The following is a 20,846-nucleotide window of genomic DNA, read 5'->3' on the forward strand; positions in this document are numbered from 1 at the left end:
GGCTAGCTGGTATATAATGATGTGCTACGTGATCGCTAGCGACACAGCTATATTAGCATAGCATAAACAGTGAAGCTCAAGGATGAACGGTAACACTTTTCCACTTGATAATTAGTTAACGTGAAGGTTCCTGATGGTTAGAGACAAATGCAATCACATGGCAGGATGCTGTAAACTGACCAAACTTCAGTCAGGAGAACAAATGAGATAATCCATCCACAATGCGAGGTTCGTCATTAATATACTGCAACAACATGGGAATAGAGCAGCTGTGACAGAATACAGCATTAATGAATCAATGGTACAGAAGTGGAGGAAGCAAGAAGAATGAGTTGAATAAAGTTTGATTTATTTGACTGCTTTGTTTCGCTTAATGTGCCTTATAATCCCAGGCACCTTATGATCTGAAAAATAAGTATTTGACTTTTTTATTTGGGACACTGTAGTTTAATGTTGCAAAGGACCTCTTTTTAACTTTAGTCGATATTATACAAGGTATAAGATTTTAGCTAATTTCAGATGACTTGAATGGCAGTAAGCTGAAAGGCTATTATGAACTGTTTGTCCAGTGATGCTAAAACATTGTTGCTTTCCCTGGGTTTAGTGTCCTTCTGAAGAGCACACATAAATATAATGTAGCCATGGGGATTTGGGCTAGAATTGAGCCAGCGTATGTGTATATGAGTGCGTGACTCTGTATGTGTTAGCTTAGTCTATGTGCATTTTTGACCCCGGGGAGCCTGGTTCAGACCAAATTACCTGTCAGGGGTTGACATCACCTACCCCCCAACCAATCATACACAGAGGACAACTGGGCTCTGCTCCAAGGCTTCAGAGATCTGTCACCTCAACTAGCTTTGCATTCTCTCCCCATCTTTCTTTCTTTCTTTCTTTCTTTCTTTCTTTCTTTCTTTCTTTCTTTCTTTCTTTCTTTCTTTCTTTCTTTCTTTCTTTCTTTCTTTCTTATACTCCTATCTCCAGCTCCTACACAAAATTAAAAATGAATATGGTATCCATATCCAATCTGGAATCAAATCACAGGCAGAATGTACCAAATCTGCATTTGGGATGCTACTTTTGAACTCCCTGATTATATTATTGCTTTGCCAAATTAGGTACAACTCATTATTTATGGCTAACTGTTATTTATTCTCTTCACATGTGAGTTGTTTTTGTAAGATTCTGATATTGAAGTTTTCTGCATTTTCACTCCCAGGGTGCCGTTATAGCAACATTGTTTAACTACAGCTAATACAGTGCTTCTTTAGCAAGAGACAGTAAATGAAGGTCAGCAACTTAGAAATGAAATTTCAAACTGAAGCAGATAAGCAGATAATTTCTATACACAGTAAATACACGGTGCTCACCAGAGAGTGAGAGCATAATAGTCTGAACTAACCTGTCAGATTGGGCTGCAGTTGTCAAAATAGCAGTTGGAGGCATTGGAATGAAGGTCACTGATTTCGAAGTAGACTTCCTACAGGGATTGACCTGACTGACTACTGACTGCACAAAGAAAATGTGATGTGTATAATGTATTTTTAACACCATGGACCAAAGCTAGACATAACTAGTACTGATTATTATAGTGAAAAAAAAGTTTTGCTTAAATGTAACTATCAGGCAATGTTTAGATAATCGATTTTCTGTTTATAATAGCCAATATTTAGAAATGACTCTGTGTAATATATGCCCAAGACTCCAGAGCAAATATTTATTAGTAAAAAAAAAAAATCTAACAATTATTACACCAAGCAGTACTATCAGAAAGGGATTTGTGTCATCCCAAATGAATTCTTCAAACAGCTGCAACCACACAGAACTGCTGTCATAAATATTTACTCTTGTATGGCCCATCTCCTCAACTGACATTAATCAGTCAGTCTGGAATTACAGGGAGAGACAGAAACTAGGCTAAACTTGAAAAATAACTAGCTATATAACAATGTTTTAATCATTCTGCCACGTACCATGAAAGAACAGATCAATGTAAAAGTGGGATTACTAAGAGTGTAATTATTATTATTATTATTATTATTATTATTATTGTTGTTGTTGTTGTTGTTATATTGATTGATTGATTGATTTATCATACTTTATTCATACTTTATATCATTATATATTATTATTATTATTATTATTATTATTATTATTATATTACTGATTTTATATTGTATTTATTCAACCATTTATTCATTAATGTGATACAAGTTAAATCATAGGCAGAAACCTGCATAGCTTTCAAAAGAAGTGTTTCTGTTGGTGTCCCCACAACTGGAAAACAATTCAAGAATCCACCCTGGAAACCTGACCTGAGCTGTATCCCACATTTAAACGATATTAAAATAAAGCTGGAGCCTTCATAACATAAAACAGACTATATCTTTGCCCTTGATGCAAGAGCACAATAAAATATTTAATCTTATATCAGCTTGTTATTATTAAACAAGTTTTCGTTTAGTCATGTTTGTTTGAGTCAGAATGTCAATGAAATATGCAATAGTTTGTAGACAAAAGAAGCTCCACTTCAATGAAAACAGCACCCCCAAAAAACCTTAATGAAGTCCAAAATGTATAAAACGAGTTCAAAAATTGTAAAAGGTTCAAACTTTGAACTTTTTTTTGCATCACTACTGATACTGTTTGATAAATCAACTCCTACATGTACACAGAAACGTATCATCTGCTTTATTAAACTGCTTTTTCGTGTGTAATGAAACTCCTGTTCCATGCCGGGTGAGTGCCGAGTATGTTTGTGTATATGGGGTGGGAATGCACATTTGTGTCTGCGTGCGCCTGTTCGTCTGTGTCTATATGTCAGGTTGGGCCTTAGACTCCACCTCTCTGGGAATATCTCAGGCTCTCCGAGGTATTGAGGCCTATCTCCCCTCACCACACTCCCTGCCGGTGGCTGATACCCTCAGACGTTGGTGTGTTGGTGGTTCTTGGTGTCTGAGGCTGGGCGCTCATGTATGTACCGACTCACTCCTGGTGGCTGATTGGTGGGGCCTGGCGCCTGTGGCCTGGCTGGGCCTCTTCCGGGGGGTGGGGTGCCCTCAGGCCTCTGGGCCTGAGGCTCGGTCCTCTCTGGCACAGCTGGCTGCCGGCAGAGCCTGTGGGCACGTCACTGCAGCCCCCTCTGGTCTCTGCTCCGTGGCTGCTGGGTGACCTCTTGTTCGGGGCTCTCCTCAGCTCTTCCCAGGAGGGTGGCACGGTTGCCCCTTTGGTGGTCCTCCTTGGGTCCTCGTACACTGGGGCCTCTGGATGTCTGGGGCCTGGATCTCCTCCATAACTGCTTTATGCCCTGGGGGACGGAGCTATGGCTCCCCACACTCCCTAGCAGATTGTTACATGGAGAAACCATTTGAATACAAGCATGCTGATCCACACAGGTGTGCACACAGGTGTACACACGGGTGTTCACAGACACAAACTACACCTTTCTTGGCTGCTACCTCAAAGCACATTGTGCGCTGTCGATCATGCGTGCTGCACAATAACATTTAATATTTAGTATCTACTGTTATCTCCTGTTAGCTAGTTTATTGTGATTGTGTTGTATTTATGTTGCTCTTTTTTGTTTGTTTTCTCTTCTGTTTTTTTAATCTCCATACAGGTGATCCAGGTGTTTTGTTTTTTTTCTTTTTTTTTCTTCCCCCCTTTCTCACCATCTCTTCTCCCCTCTATTTTTTTCTCTCTCTCCCTCTCTTTCTTTCATTCTTTCTCCCTGTCCTATCCCCCAGTCATGTCTGTCCCGTCTGTAACAACCCAAAATCAAATCAAATAAATACATAATTATAATAAAGGTCAATCAAATGGACCAATATGGCAAGGCCATGATGATCCACTTGGGAAAGTATATCCGCTTGGCATCTTTCTTGGCCTTCAGACAACAATGCTGATGGCTAAAGATCCAAACGGGACAGGCAAAAAAAAATAAATAAATAAAAAATCATTCTGCCACGTACCATGAAAGAACAGATCAATGTAAAAGTGGGATTATTATTATTATTATTATATTACTGATTTTTTATTGTATTTATTCAACCATTTATTCATTAATGTGATACAAGTTAAATCGTAGGCAGAAACTTGCATAGCTTTCAAAAGAAGTGTTTCTGTTGGTGTCCCCACAACTGGAAAACAATTCAAGAATCCACCCTGGAAACCTGACCTGAGCTGTATCCCACATTTAAACGATATTAAAATAAAGCTGGAGCCTTCATAACATAAAACAGACTATATCTTTGCCCTTGATGCAAGAGCACAATAACATATTTAATCTTATATCAGCTTGTTATTATTAAACAAGTTTCTATTTAGTCATGTTTGTTTGAGTCAGAATGTCAATGAAATATGCAATAGTTTGTAGACATAAGAAGCTCCACTTCAATGAAAACAGCATCCCCAAAAAACCTTAATGAAGTCCAAAATGTATAAAACGAGTTCAAAAATTGTAAAAGGTTCAAACTTTGAACTTTTCTTTGCATCACTACTGATACTGTTTGATAAATCAACTCCTACATGTACACAGAAACATATCATCTGCTTTATTAAACTGCTTTTTCGTGTGTAATGAAACTCCTGTTCCATGCTAAAGAGCTTCTTTCAGGACCTGCAAACTACAGCCAGTTTTGCAATACATCAAATTTTCTACTGTTTTACACTCTAGCCATGCACCACAGGCCCAACAACATGTAAATCTTTCCTTATGTAACTGATTTTTGACTGCTGACGAGGCCTAAAATAAGTTATCTCAGTGGAGCATTTAAGGCTATGATGACCTGATTGTCTACTGATCATCTGGGTGTTTTGACTCAAGATACAATAGATGACAAGGACAACCTAGCTGCTGAACATTTTTTCTGAACAGCAGCAAACTAATCATAGCTTTTTGCTCTAGAGAGCGCATTTCCAATAAGTCAACAGGAGGTAAGTGCAAAACGATTTAGTTTTTGTATGTTTTTGATTTTTTGCAGTCTTAAAGAGCCTGTGTTATTTTCATTATCATGTAGTTTTATTATTTATTTTATTAATTGTATTTTTTGTCAACATGTAAGTCCTGGAAAAGAACTCAAAAGGGAAAAGGAAAATGCTCATCCACCAAAGGATTCATTACATTGTCAACTCAAACCCAATTTGCAAGGAAGTACAGCAGGTTTTAAAGTTATTTAGTGATGCTGTCAGGCAATTTATTCCGACTTTGTCCGATATACATGAAGATTTCTCTGTCTTGAGCTCCATAGGATTTGTTGTAAAGAACATATGTGGGAAGATATGGGAAGATCCACCCTTTCAAGCAGAGTAGAATGTAAGCACTGTCTAAGATTGACTAGCTGTCACCAGACATTGATTTCCTCTCGCCTACTTACTTGCTTCATAGAAATAAACTAAGGGTAAATCCCATGGTACCACATACTTCCTGCATGGTCAGATTGATGCACTTATGCAGTATATTTTTCTTTTTTCATCTTGAGATGTAAAAACCATGTTTCACTAAGTAACTTTGGAACATACGCCCAATGTGTGTGTGTGTGTGTTTAGGAGGGTTCTCACTAGTATAAACAAACAGCTGCACGGCAGGTAATAAGAGAACAGTTAAAAGTTTAATATTAAAATGTCGTCAAGACAAGGTACACGCTTCTGAATTAAGGTGTTGTGGTATTTATGGGCTGATTGGTGATCATTATTGTTATGATTGCAGCAGTTAATCGGCTCTCTAAAAGAATAATGAGATGATGCTTGTTAGCAAACCAAACACCTGCAAGGGCAGACATTGTGCATGTGTTTGTAGGTGTGATGTGTGTATGATTGGATATGGTCCAAATGGAGTACTAATAGCTGCACTTGTTGCCACCTTAATAAGAGAACCTGGCATACACAACTCTCCATTCATCACTCTCAACACAGAGTTGAAAAACATTTCTGTGTTGTAGTCACTGCTTCTCCAGTGTGTTTTCTGGCTTTATTTTTTCTGTAATTTGCAGTTTGTCCCTTTTGCAATACTCACTGTACCCCCCCCCCCCCCCCCCCCACACACACACACACACACACACGCACACACAAGACCGTTCAGCTATCTTAGTGAGGACCTTCTTTGACATAATTGTCTCTCTAGCCCCTTACCCTAACCCTAACCATTGAAAATGACTCCCTAAATAACCCTTACCCTAAACCTAACCATAACCCAATTGTAACCCTGACACTAAAACCACATTTTGAGCCTCAAAAAGGCCTTCAAATTTGCGAGGACCGGTTGGTTCTCACAAGTATAGTACAATGCAGATATCGGTCCTCACAAAGATAGCTAAACAGGAACACATACACACACACATCACCTTTTTTTCTTCATTCTTCATTAAGTCCAAGAGTCTAGTAAACAAAACTACATGATTAGACAAACAGGCAAACAAACAAAGGCCCTATCAAATTCTGAGTTTCTTTTACAACCCTGCAAATAATTAATTTAAGAGTTGTAAAATGAAAATCATATCTAGCCAGTCTTTCCAGTTTCCAGACTTTTAAATAAATGTTGTTAAAGATTAATTAAATTGGCACTATTGTTGTGCCCTTGTGCATTAACATATATAAGACTGAGGAAATATGAGTAGTACCTTTAGGCTTATGTTAACACAAACTTTGAAAGTGCGTAGAATGACAAAGTGTAATGTAGGAAGAGGAAGACAGAAACAGTAGATAAAGAGGAGAAGTGCAACAGAGTTTTCACTGTTGTTACAACTCAGCAGGGGAGCAATATTTTTTCCTGCTAGTGTGAATCCAGATAACGAATAACTATTACATAAAGTAGTCTGGGTTTTTGTATGTGTGTGTGTGTGTTTTCAGAATATGTGCATGTGCAATAAGGGTGATTTGTGGGTTTTGGTGAAGACATATTCATGCATTTAGAATCACAATGTCACATCAAATAGAAATCTATCATTCTCAGGATTTTAGCTGCAGATCCTCTGTCTTTGGACACATTACATTGTGTCCAATATATCCTGATACACATAGGCCATTCTAGTTATTCTCAACTTATAGACAAAACCTATAACAAATCCAAGCTTTGTCAGAAAAAAAAATCTAAGAAACATAATCAGGTATTAAATATGGAATCAGTGTGAGAAGGCTGCACAGTCAAATTGTTTTTGTGCAGGGAAAAAAAAAACGAAACAAAAAATAAAATCTTTTCTTTAATTTGGCGCTTCGCTAGTTCTGCAATAAACACCCAGTTTTTGTCTTACCTTACAAAAAATGTATAAAGATTTCTAGGAAGTATGGAATATATGAACAAGCCTGTCTTTAAAATATTAAAAGCTGTTTGTATGACAAACTTTGCAGAAATAGCAAAATGCCAAAGTTTAAAGAAAAGATTTTGTTTTGTTTTGTTTCATTCAGTGGTGGCATCTTTAGGTCCTTGGCACTTGGTGCCTGACACCTCACTTTCCCTGATAGTTTGGACTTTCACATCACACTTCGCCCTAGCTAATCCTGTCTGCCTGCCTGTGTCTCATACTTGTATTGACAGAAGTAGCTCTAGGCTTTTACAAACAATAATGTTGGCAATGAAAGCACTTCAACTGTAGTTTCTTGTGAAATAGTGCAGGTTTTGCTATCCAACTAATTATCCAGTTTTAGGTGGTTTCCCTCATTCACTAAAAGACAAACCATTTCAATATAATCAGGTTACATTATCTGTAAGATGCTGGGTAGCTTTAAATCATCTGAATATCTTTTTAAGATATACACTAAGATGAACTATAATGCCCTGCCATTTGATTGGACTATTGCTGGCACATAGTTTCCTAAGGAAAGCCCCATGTCCACATTGCTTCCTAGTAAACATCAAACTAGATTAGGGGCAATGCAGAGGGACAGTGGAGGATGAATGGTTGGTTAGATATGCATCATGGGTTGAGGGAGGCAGACCCCTGCTGGTTGGCCTTGGCTGCCGTAACCTTTAATTACAGCTACACTGACAGGATTCCAGATGTCTCAACTAAAGATACACAATCTCATACTGGATTTTTCTTGCACTAAACTGATTTAAGGATGCTTTGGTTATATGGCATTTGCAATTTAATTGGCCATGTATTAAATGCTTTCTTTTAATACCTGATATTCATCTAGCTATTAGAAGATCTTATTTAAAGATTCAAAGTCAATACAAACTGAACCCATTTACTCGGTGTGATAAATTAAGACAAAACATGTTCTTGTAGTGATTTTAAAAGTTAGGTTGTACTGTGGGTTTTTTTGTCATCGTCCTGGGTCGTGTGACCCAGTGTTTTGAGTTTCCTTGTATTTTTATATAGTTTATTTTTAAGTTCATCTTGTCATGTTAAGCTCCTCCCATATGGAAAAGAAATAGAAAAAAAATTGCATAAGATGTGGCCTACTTCATATAGTGAATCATATAAGGCTTATATGATTTACTCATGAAAGTGGCCACTTTCTCATTACTTTCATATATTGTTTTAGTAAGTATCCAAAACATACAACTTTCATTTATATAGATATAAGGGATCTTATATCCGTTTTCACTCTTGTATGCTTTTCATACAAGTTTCACACAAGACAGATACAAACCTTATAAGATTTATACATATCTTTTCCATATGGGCTAGGCTGCTCAGTTGTAGTTTTTTGTTTATTAGATCCCTTTGTGTTATCACCCCCTGTGTTTAAGTCTCTCTTGTTGGTTCGTGTGTCTAAACCTGTCATGTTTCATGTTTGCGCGTTTCATTTTGTCAAGCTTGTGTCATGTCGGCGTCTCGTTATGTTTTCTGTTTTGTTTTGAAAGTCATGATGTTCATTTGGGTCAGCTGTTTCCTCATGTGCTTCCACTTCCCCTGATCACCTCCTGTGTGTATTTAGTCTGCCATGTTCATAGTGTGTTCATAGTATTCATAGCAAAGTGTTCTTAGTGTTCTTAGTCCTTGTCTTCCTAGTTATCACAGTTGAGTCACAGTTTTCTTAGTGTTCAGTTTTTCCAGTTTTCCCAGTTTAGGTTCTAGTTTAATTTCGCCACTGTCCTTGCTGCTTTGTTTTTGTCTCCGTCTATTAGCCATAATAACAGCTCACCATTTGTTTCAAGTTCAATACCGTCTCCTCGCCTGTGTCTGTTCCTGGGTCCTCATCAGTTACCGAACATGGTTGCAAACTGTGACAGTTTTTGAATCCCATAATTTTCTTGTTGTACATATAAAACATTTCTCTAACCTTCTCTAATGAAGTTAGAAAAGGTTAGCTAGCTTTTTCTTAATTTGATTGTTTTCAAATTTGCACATTTTTTTGGACAAGGTAATGTGTTTAGCAACAATATCTAAGATGCATAAGTTTTAAGCTAAAATTAATCGTAACATATACGTTTTTGATCTTTTGCCCTGTGGAATTTTCCCCCCTCTGCAGGATTAATACAAAAACCTGGAACCTCTAAAAGCCCCTAATTTATATAAACATTTATGTTGCTTTTACATCAGCGGAATGTTCTAAGAAAAAGCTCAGAGTAATTGATGTTATTACCATGCATCTCCTGTCATTGCCTCACTAAATGCACAGGGACAGAGACTCACCTAAATGGCAGAGAGGAGCAGTGACCTCAGGAATGGTGGAAGTAAACACTGGAGCGTACTTTGCTAACGGTATGCATTTGAGTCAAATACAAATGTGAATAGGCACAGAGAAGGAATGCAGTAAAGAAGTGGGGAAAAAGGAACTAAGAGAAAGGCACAGGGGAGAAATAGAGAGGAAACGCTAATGAGATAAAAGAGAGCAATCATTTCTTCAAGTGATTGCATAGATGAGGGATAATTTATTATAAATGTGGGCTTAACTTCCTTTGACTTGGATGCATTAGCTTTGCCCCACAAGTGTTTCTCAATAGATCGCTAGAATTGCAATTTAGTCCCCCAGTATTATGCAAATGGAACTGCTGGCCAGCTCCTAATTCATAGATTGCACTCAATGGCCCCTCACCAAACCATTGTCCCATAATTAATGACTCATTCTCAGTTTTTCCCTCTATGGTTCTTGCTATTTACAGCTTAAACCTCAGAAAAAACCTAAGTAGAAAAAGAGTAAAGACAAAAACAAAATGGATTTACAGGAATCAAACTATCAAAATGAATAACCACTTTTAAATGTATAAATGGCACATAAAATGTATTAAATGATAAATGATAATGGACATAACATAAAATGTACTGATTGCTATAGAAATTAATAGTGTTAAAATGTCACTTATTTAAATGCAATGAACATCCCTGTTTATTAAACAAAACAGTAATTTAGCACAAATTAAGTTTAATAAGTAAGCTAAGCAAAAGTAATTACACCATCTGTGGTTTATATGGTTAGAATGCTCAAGGGACAGTGAAGATTGTTATTTGACATGTAGTCATTATGGTGGTATTGCTTTCTATTTGTAATGGTATCTTAAATTACAAAAATCACACACACATAAAAATTATTTGGCATATTTTTAAAGCATGTATAAGGGTGACATACCGATATCCATTTTATAATAATACATGTAAAAGGGGATAAGGATGTCAGTCTTACCACAGGTTTTTACAGTTACCTTATTCCTAAAATGCCACCTTTCTACCTAAATACTTTACATTCATCAAGCCTGTGACAAAATTCAGGGATGTCTCCCATTCTTTGCGGATTGTCATGTTATATATATCTCATATACAGGTACTATATTGTTGAAGTAACAAATGGTCCAAGCAGTAATCAATTCTTCCCCTCTATGATAAGAAAATACCATATTGGACACATAGGCATACAAAAATAAAGGCTGTGTCTTTATTTACGCACACTTGACAGGAATGCAGATGGAAAGCCACGTCTAAAAGCACATCCACCCATCCACATATCTAACATTCATTTTTCAGTCCACCAATCTGCCCCATCCATATATCTATTCCAGTCTTTCTCGAAGTGTGGTACGTGTACCACTAGTGGCACGCGGGAAAGCTCCAATTTTTTTTAAATACCAGAAAAAACCAGAAAACGTGTCCCCAAGTGTGAGTCCTTTAAAAAGAGTAGCCTTTCCTTATCGCCAGCGGTCGCTGCCACTACGAAGTGCTAGTGGGCTTGTTTCCCTGCAAAGGCGGCACAGCGCTGTCACGCTGATGGTAAAAACACGGCCCTTTTCCGTCGTGCCACCATCCCAGCCACCATTGATGAGTTGGAGGCCCCAGGGAGGATTGGTAGGGGTGCGGGAGGCGGTGAATAGGGAACTATCCCCTGGATGGCGAAGCTCCTGGTAGCCAGGAGAATGCAATCCGCTTCTTCTGCAAGTGAGTGGTAATCCTTCGCGGCCAGCAGTGGGGAGTTGGCGACACCAGCTCGTACCAGCAACTGTTGGAAGAAGACGTGAGTGAAGAGGAATCTGCCGTCATCCGTTCCTAGCAAGGACAGCATGCTCTCCATGAGCTCGAGTGCAGTACCATCACCCAGGCCCGAGAGGGAGGGGAATTTCTTGGCCATTCTGTTTCAGAGAGGGAGTAGCGCGACAGCAGCAGCACCTTGAGAGCGGTGTATTTCCCTTGGGTGGGAGGGTCCTGGAGGAGGGTCATCACATGCCGGGTGGAAAGTGTATCCAGCAAGGCCACCACATGATGGTATTTCGTGTTGTCAGCTGAAACGCCACGAAGGGCAAACTGAGTTTCGACGTGCACGAACCATGAAGGAGGGTCATGAAGCCAAAAATCCTACAGCTTAACCGCCACAGCAAAAATTTTAACGTACAGCTCTGCTATCACTTCCAACATAAATGAAGACAGAAAACTAAACAGCAGTGACATTTGTAGGGTTACTGAAGTTGGGCGAGCTGATCTGTAATGATGTGCTGTGTGGTGGCTAGCTACACAGCTATGGTTAGCATAATATAAACACTGAAGCTGGAAGATGAACAAATGTAACTGCATGGCAAGATGCTGTTAACGGACCAAACTTCAGTCAGGAGAACAACTGCAGTCATTAATATACTGCTTCATGGCTGTAGTTACATTGTAAGGTTTTAAAAACTGAGCTTTAAAATGTATAGTGATGATAAAAACCGAGAGAAGCCAACAGGGATCACTGACTTTTTTAGGGGCTTGTTCTGAGTAAATACAACAAAATATAAAGCATTAAAACATGTTAAAAATACAACAGGAGTAGTTTGGACCCAGAAGCAGGTTTCATCAGGTCATCACTTAAAGATTGGATATCCCAACTGTTGTGAATGTTTTAATGCAGTACAGTTGTTATTATTATCACATCTTGTTTATGACAGTTAAGATAAATAACATTCATATAAGAAATAAAATTGTCTCGTGTAAACTGTATGTGGTGTTAAATAGGCCTATACTGCTGTACTTTAATGTCGGTCATAAGGGTGGCACTTCAAGAGCCATATATTTTATGAGGTGGTACTCATTGAGAAAAGTTTGAGGATTGAACAGATCAGTGGTTCTCAATCAAAGTTACTTTTGAATTAGGGTCAAAGACCAGAGATCCAACCTAGTCAGTCCTGATCATGTAAAAGGTCCCTGAAACGAAAGTATCTTTTACATCCAACAATACTTGCAATACACTGAATCTACTTCAAAACAAGGTAGAAAAACTGAGATGTCAAATTGACTGTACCTTAAAAACACACCAGCAAACAGAAAAATGCTGCAAGAAGAGCATTTTTAAGTTTAGTCCAGTTTGGGTTGTCTGGTTTGTTATTAGGTCCCTTTTCATACCCTACTCTTGTCTCAGTGTCCTGTTTGTCTGGTTCTTGCCACTGTGTGTCCTCCCCAGCATCACCTCCTATGGGTGCCTTCCTGTGAAGAGCACACACAGGAACACTTGTCTTCATGTTGCCTAGTTGTCTGTTTCTCCATTTAATTCTCTGTGTGCTCTCTCATCCCGCTGTTTATGTTCTTTGGCTGTTTTAGTTTTCTTATCTATTCTGTAGGTTTCTGTTGTCTTGCATTTTGTATACTTCGTGTTTTACCTTGACAGTCACTTGTTCGGTTTGTACTATATTTCGCTGTGCTTCCCCTGTCTCTTCAGTTGATTGTGTTCAGCCGTGTACCCCAGGTGTTTCCTCTCTGCCCTGAATCCATCTGGTTTGGTGTTGTTCCTCATTCTTGGCTGTGTATTCTGTTTGTGAGTTTACTTCCTAGTTTTTCCCAGTTGTATTCATTCCTTCCAGTTAAGTTCTGCCTGCCCGAGTCTGCATTTTGGGTCCAATCTCTTTCCCTCTTTACGACAAAGTTAACAGTTTTGAATAGATAGATTTGAATAGTGGGGATAGGTTAATTGGATAATCCAAATTTCCACTAGGTCTGAATGTGCGAGTGAACGTGAGTGCGAATGGTTGTCTGTCCCTGTGTGTTGGCCCTGCGACAGACTGGCGACCTGTCCAGGGTGTACCCTGCCTCTCGCCCTATGACAGCTGGGATAGGCTCCAGCGCCCCCCGCGACCCTGAAAAGGATAAGCGGAAGCGAATGGATGGATGGAGGGAGATTTGAATAGATTAGTCAGAGATTTAGTCTGAGATTTCAGATTACACAATAGATATAAAATCAGTTTGTGTCTAGAGTAACACATTTTTCGATCTTCATAACTGAGATAACAAGTGACAGAACAACACCATACCCCCAAGTTTTATACCTAGTTGCTCATTTTCTGAAGCACTAATTCCTGAAGTCAATTCAACATTTTGGTTAAACCCTTGAAAGTCAGCAGTTTGATCACATCTCAATTGTTTGAACACCACTTTACTGTGGTGATGTTCATAGGCAAAATTAGAAAAACTTTGTTGTTCTTCAAATAACTATGTTACTGTCTATATATTTGTGTATATTTGTTTAGGGTAACCAGCAATCTTTCCATGAATAAGGTTGTGAAAGGAGCCTTTAGAAAAATGCAAGTAAGTTTTTTGGGTCTGCTAGTTTTCTTCTCCAGAAAATCTAGAGAAGGTGGTCAAGAATTCAGAAACGGGTCAAATCAGCTTTAAATCTCTTTGCAACACAGGGTAACACCTGGTGGGGAGTCTTTGATCCAATTGTGTAAAAGGCACTTCTGAGCAATTAAAATAAACTTCTGAAGATGTTTGTAGTCTCATGCAGGGATATACAATTCCCTTGAGAGAATGCCCAAGAGGAAATCAGCAAGTTCTTTTTCTTACATTTCGTCCTAAATATTCCCCCAATTTCCTTTGAATTAACTACTTTAAAAATAGCACCCCAAAAAGTAGTGGAAATATTTTCCACTATCAGTGTGGCATTTAGGAGCGAGGAAATGTTACCATTTGTGCATAGTAAGATGGGATAATATATTTGAACATTTTATATAGATAATCGCACGCATCACAATCGCAAATACATATGCACAAGAATTAACCTATCAACAGTCAGTGTCAGAGGGCTGCAATATAGATGAGCATATCTGATCAAACTAGGAAAGGTTATGCAAATAGGATCACTGTAATTAAACCAAATTCATGCATAAAACATTGAGCTACCTTACTCTCTCTCTGTCTCTGTGTGTGTGTGTGTGTGTGTTTGCAGAAAGTCTGCCTCCCTGCTGCTTCATATCCTTGGGACAAAAAAATGGGTGGGGCCATTATTCCTGACACTGCATATAATATTGAGATGTTAGATAAAGCATTGTATGCTTTATCTAACATCTAAAAAAAAACCCCTCAAAACACACAGGATGTGTACACATACTTGTTTAAATACTATCTCTTCTAAACCAACATTGACGATAAAAGCAGAGCTCAAGCACTTTCATGTAGATAAGTGACTCAGCAGCATGATTATTCTTCTGAAACATAAAAAAGGCTTGGAAGCAAAAGTAAATGCAAATATATTTAGACAGATAGATAGATAATTAAATAGATAATCTTAGACTACAGATCATCAAATTTCATACAAAAAATAAAACAGATTATTATTGTATGGCTGGGGCACTTGCTTACAGACTTCACTATTCTCTGGCTGTCTATGTGACTCACTGTAATTATGCTTATCCTCTGTTGGGGTGACGCCCACCCACAAAACTCCATTTGGCCCTGAAATCTTTCTGGATCCTGATTCAGTTGTCATGGAAACAAGGAGAACGCCAGGCACGTGGTTGTGCCTTTAAATCCAATTAATATGCAGTCTGACTTATCTGTTTTTCTTAGAATGGGGTGTATGTCTTGGGTGACAGGGTGAATGGGGTCTGGTAGTTGGTGTAAAAAGAAAAGTTGGACAGGGGAGATTAATTATTCTTTATTCTGATTTTGGGGTGTGAAAGTGAGAATGTGTGCTTAAATGGTGTAAGGACAACTGGAGGATCAATTCATGTTATTGTGAGTGATGGGTAAAGATATGAGAATGAAGGGACACAAAATAATTCACAGAGCTCTCACAATTTTCTATGATATATGTCTATCAACTAGCACTACACATTATCCTTTCTTATTAGACACAATGTAAGGGTCCTTCAGGTGCAAGAGAGGCCTTGATCTTACAAGGGGGGCCCTGACACCACGAGCGCGCAAAGATGAGGAAAGAGAAAGAAAAGTAGAAGAATAAAAAAAATGAACATAAGGAGGAGTGAGAATATGTGAAAAGGAGAAGTGATGCAAAAGAAATAGGAGTGGAGCCAGGTGACAGCCTTGTAGAAGCAGCCAGCTGGAGAGAGCCAAACACTGAAACCAATTAATTCCCTCCACATGTTTTGAGACAAAAGTCTGCACTTGACCCTGCTCAGAGCTGAGGAAAAAGCAGGAAGGGTGTAGACACCAAGGGGGGTGCAGGTTGTGGTGACAAACAGTGCACTATAGAAGTACGAGGATTAAGGAGCTAGAAGAGAGCAATTGAGAAGGGAGCTAGAAAAGAGTGACACAGACAGTGTATGTAAGGGGAGTGAGACAAGATGAGTGTAGGAAAATATACAGCATGTAGAAAGATTCATACAAAAAGGAATAGGGATTATGAGACAGCTTATTTCATATATATATATATATATATATATATAGATATATACATACTGTATATATATATATATATATATATTTTTTTTTTTCCTGTTTTCGTCCCTTGCCCACCGATGCCTTCTTGTTCCAGTAGCCCACTTTTCGTCAGGGTGCCCTGGTTCCTCAACACCTGACGCGGACCTTGTTGATCCGGGCGACGTCCGAGCCGGCATGCCTTCATATTTATCTGTCTCGCTCATGTCTGCGGTAGGCTTGCTTAGCATAGGGGGTCTAGCCTTAGGACCCTTACTGGATACAGACGCCCCAGGCAGGAATCGAACTTGCGATCCTCTGTTCCAAAGGCGTGTAGTTTAACCACTACGCTATCCAGCTGCTTTATATATATATATATATATTTTTTTTTTTTTTTCATTTGTTTTTTGTTTTGGAATATACTGATCCTTGGTTTGCATTTAGTGCACTTTTATGTTCATTTGTAAGTCTGTACAGCAATATGGTTTAAAGTAATTGTTTGTGCACGTCAACCTCGGAACTTAGACATATTATCTCTTGGCTGCTAGACTGCAATTTACAATGGTGCTTTCATAAAGACACACCTTAACATCTTTATGAAAGCACAGACAGAGTCTTCACATTTTTTTTAGAAGAGAGTAAATATAATAAGCTCAGCGATCATTTAGGAATGTACTGGACCATGACAAAAAGTCAACTGTAGTTTGCACAACACTATTTAGAAAAAGGGTGTACAAAGCCTTGGGTATGATCATGTTTTTTAATGATTACAAGATAAAACTTAAGACAAAACTGTTTTTAAACAGTATGCATTTTACAGGATCTTGGTAGCTAATAAGCAAAAGTTGATATGACTTACTATAAATGTGTTGAATTTAAAAAAGTTAACAAATTTGTTTCATTTTCATTTTTGCATCTTTTTTTTGACCTTTAGGGTGAAACTGCTGCTCCAGTGTATAAAGTGACATTAGAAAAGGAAGGTATTTTTTCTGTTAATTATTGGTAAATAATGCACACCAGAAATCTACTCGAATTACACAGAAATATGCGATGCTTATTGGATTAACAAAGAATCTACTTAGCTGGACTTTTAATGTTTTAAGCAGTTAATTACATATTACACAGACTTTGCAAAACAATTAATGAAAGAGTTATATCTATATTACAAATAATGCCTGAACAGGCTCAGGCGGAAGCGATGTCTATTTATATGCCTGGCCTATATTCTTATTATTAAAGCTACCCTACCTTCCAAGTAGAAAAAAGAAATAACATCAACAAACAGTTAAAAAAGAATATTCTCACATGTAACATTCAAAAATATATTTGTTGAGCATTCTATTGAAGACCACAAATAAATATTTAATGCAAAGTAAACACTATATTTACTTAAAATAGGGATACTGAGAAAACTTGTGCACATATTTTTGTACTATGCAATACTGATTCATTATATATTGCCTTATTTTATGACAATATATAATGTGGTTTTATACTGTAATAAGATATTGCGTTGTGTTAGCATCTTAAATAGCTTTAAAAAAATGAAAATATATTTTTCAATGCTATTTATGTCATTTTTTGCATGACAACAAATGTCCCGGTGGATAAGAAGAAATAATTAGAGCATATGGATATGTCCACAAACAATTGCAAACCAAGCCAAAATGTTGGTGAAACCATAAAAAGTGTTATGTATATGACTCTGTCCCTTAAAGTAAACATTGTGGCTGCAGTGGTAAAGCCTATGGCGACTACTTGGATGCACAGTAAGAGTGTAGGGCACACCCACTGATGTCTGCTCTTCAACACAAATGACAAAGAGATTTGTGCATTCTACTGAAACTATGCCGTCCCTTTGTTACTTATCACATGTCAGTCATTGGTGACACAGTCTTTTAATCCCACTTAACCTTATCTAAATGTGGGTGGTACTTCTACAGAAAGCAAACAACGGTCACTGCCTCTAGGATTCCTGTCTTTTTAGGCTCATTATAGACTGTTTGTCAAATCATAATTTTTCATATTTTAAACTTGAAGTGTAAACACTAATGATGTGTCAAAATTTAAACTCTAATTCTGTCCTAAAGAACTGCTATTAAAAAGGACCAGACAATTCTAAAACAAAATAATGTTTGCAATAATTTTTTTCCTCCTCTTCTTCTTAAATTTGATTTCAGTTTTGAAATCCTGTGTGAAATGAAATAATATATATCTTATATTTGGAAAGGAGAAAGACCATAAAAACAGATCATTTGAAAATATAAGTGATCTTTTTGGACCCAAAGTCAAAGGGCATAAGGGCAGTTTCAGCTAGCAATGCTTTGTCTTCTCTTTGGCGCATTCAAAGCCAGGGAGAGAAAAAAGACAAAATGATTGGAAGAGAAAATCCTATCATTTGATTGTCTGACTACATCACTCCACCTCCACATGTTCAACACCCCATGATAGGAACATCTCTCTGGGACAATAGAGTGAAACAAGTACTTGAGCGGGGGAGGCAATCTGGAGCTAGAGATGTCATTAGGGAGGACCTGAGAGCAAGCAATTGAGCAGAGTGCTTCCCTGGAGAGTTGGTTCTTTCATTGATATTCCCTCTGAACATTCCTCGTCATCTTTCTTCCTTTCTTGCTTGCTTCTATCGAATATATGGTATCTTCTCAGGTTTAACAAATATATGAAGCTATTTTTATGCAAATTGTTTCTTTTTGAAAACTGAGTCTGCTTTGCTGGAATTCTCATCTGCACACTCGTGATACAGTTCTGTTAATTGTCCTTGTGGAGTCATCTAATCAAATTAATTATTTTGCATTTTGTACTTTCATACCTACTACAACAATAACAGTAAAAAAAAACAAACAAAACAAAAACTTCTTAAACAAATAATAATTTCAGATATTTCTTGTGGGACGCTCAGTCAACATGACACTTAGTTATACAACTCTCCAAATAGGGAGACTTATGCTTTAATTTCAGATATTTAGTTTTCTTCTTGGTACTTTTTTTTCTTCTTTTTTTTGAGAATATGCCTCTTCACTACATTAACATTGTACATTGAAAAATTTGGTGTCTTGATCAATCGACTATACTGTGTGTAACATATCTGTAATGAAATTGGTCTGAAGTGTCATGGCATAAACTCCAAAGGAAGCACCATGTTCCTGTCATTCAATTGAAGATTCGTCTAACCTTTTTCACAATCTATCAAATAGAGTCAGAATCAAATTTTTTGTTTGTTTGTTTTTATTATGGTGAAAAATAAATCATGTGTAATAATATTTACAACCAAACCAAACAATTGTCAGCAATTTTACATACCATCTTCAACTGTGAAAGCAAATCCATCTTTCAAAAACACTGGGAGACGCTGTAAAATGTAAATAAATAAAATAATCTCATAAAACCCTTTCTATTTACTATAGAACATAGAAACATATCAAATGTTTAAACTGAAACTTTACTATTTCATGAAAAATATTACCTTATTTTGAATATTGCAGCAGTGAAAAGTCTAAAAAAAAATTCTACAAATTTCAGAATAATGCTCCTCAAAATTGAGAAGTCTTTGAATATCTCATTATCTGGAGTACATAATATTATTAAAAGATTCAGAGAATCTGGAGAAATCTCTGTGCACAAGGACATCAATACTGGATGCCCATGAGTTTCAGGCGCTAAGGTGAAAATGTATTTAAGGCATGATTCTGTCATGCCTTTTTAAATACATGGCATGCAGTGGGCTAAGAAACAATTCCTGAAATCACTGTCTATGAACACAGTTGGCTGTGCCATCTATAAATGTGGTAAAGCATGTTATGCAAAGAAGTCATATGTGAACATGGTCGAGAAACCTCCTCTTCTCTGGGTCATAGCTTATTTAAAATGGACTGAGGCAAATTGTAAAACTGTTCTGTGGTCAAACAAATTGAATTTTGTTTTTGGAAACATGGATTTGGTATCCAGACTAAAGAGGAGAGGGTCCATTCAGAGAGGAGATGCACCATCCAGCTTGTTATCAGCATTCGTTACGAAGTCAGCATCTCTGATGGTATGGTGGAACATTAGTGCCTTAAACTGACAGCTTACACATCTGGAAAGGCACTATCTATGATGTAAGGTGTATAAAGTTTTTAGAGCAACAAACGTACCTATCCAAAGTATATCTTTTTCAGTAAAGCATATCTCTTATGGTATTTTTCAGCAAGACAATGGTAAACTGCATATGGCATTACAACAGCAACGGCCTGCCTGCAGACTGCCTGGGCACATCGTGAAATAAAAGATATGGCAAAGAAGACACAGGACTATTGAGCAGCTAGAATTCTTTATCAGATAGGAATGGGACAATATTCTTATCCCTAAAGTCCAGTTACTAGTCTGCTCAGTTCATGGATTATTATTGTAGAATTCTTGCTGCTGTTTTTGATGATGATGATGATGACGTTGATGAACGGTTTATATAAAAATGTAAATATGAAACAGATACATCTCTTTAACATATCCTTCAATTGGATATATTGACATTTGACAAGACTGTGTATAACAGTAAGCAAACTTACAAAAAAATCCCAAACAATTATTATTTCAGCAGGATGGTCATCAAACGTTTCTCAACAAACCTCAGCATAGGAAAATAAATGGTAAATGGTCTGTATTTGTATAGCTCTTTGCTTGGTCCTAAGGACCCCAAAGTGCTTTACACTATACAGGGAGTGCAGAATTATTAGGCAAATGAGTATTTTGTCCACATCAACCTCTTCATGCATGTTGTCTTACTCCAAGCTGTATAGGCTCGAAAGCCTACTACCAATTAAGCATATTAGGTGATGTGCATCTCTGTAATGAGAAGGGGTGTGG

The 20,846-nt window shown here is 37.6% G+C and overlaps 1 protein-coding gene across 2 annotated transcripts in view; it reads left to right on the plus strand.

The window, feature by feature from the left end:
* Positions 1-4,856: 4,856 nt before the first annotated feature.
* Positions 4,857-20,846, plus strand: part of LOC113031504 (uncharacterized) — a 49,350-nt gene continuing 33,360 nt past the window's right edge. For both annotated transcript variants that reach the window (XM_026183632.1, XM_026183633.1), the window contains exon 1: positions 4,857-4,932. The gene's annotated coding sequence lies outside the window, so the exon portion shown is untranslated. The remainder of the gene's footprint in view (positions 4,933-20,846) is intronic.

This window comes from Astatotilapia calliptera, chromosome 11 (genome assembly GCF_900246225.1).
Source record: "Astatotilapia calliptera chromosome 11, fAstCal1.2, whole genome shotgun sequence".
Classification (NCBI taxonomy): Eukaryota; Metazoa; Chordata; class Actinopteri; order Cichliformes; family Cichlidae; genus Astatotilapia; species Astatotilapia calliptera.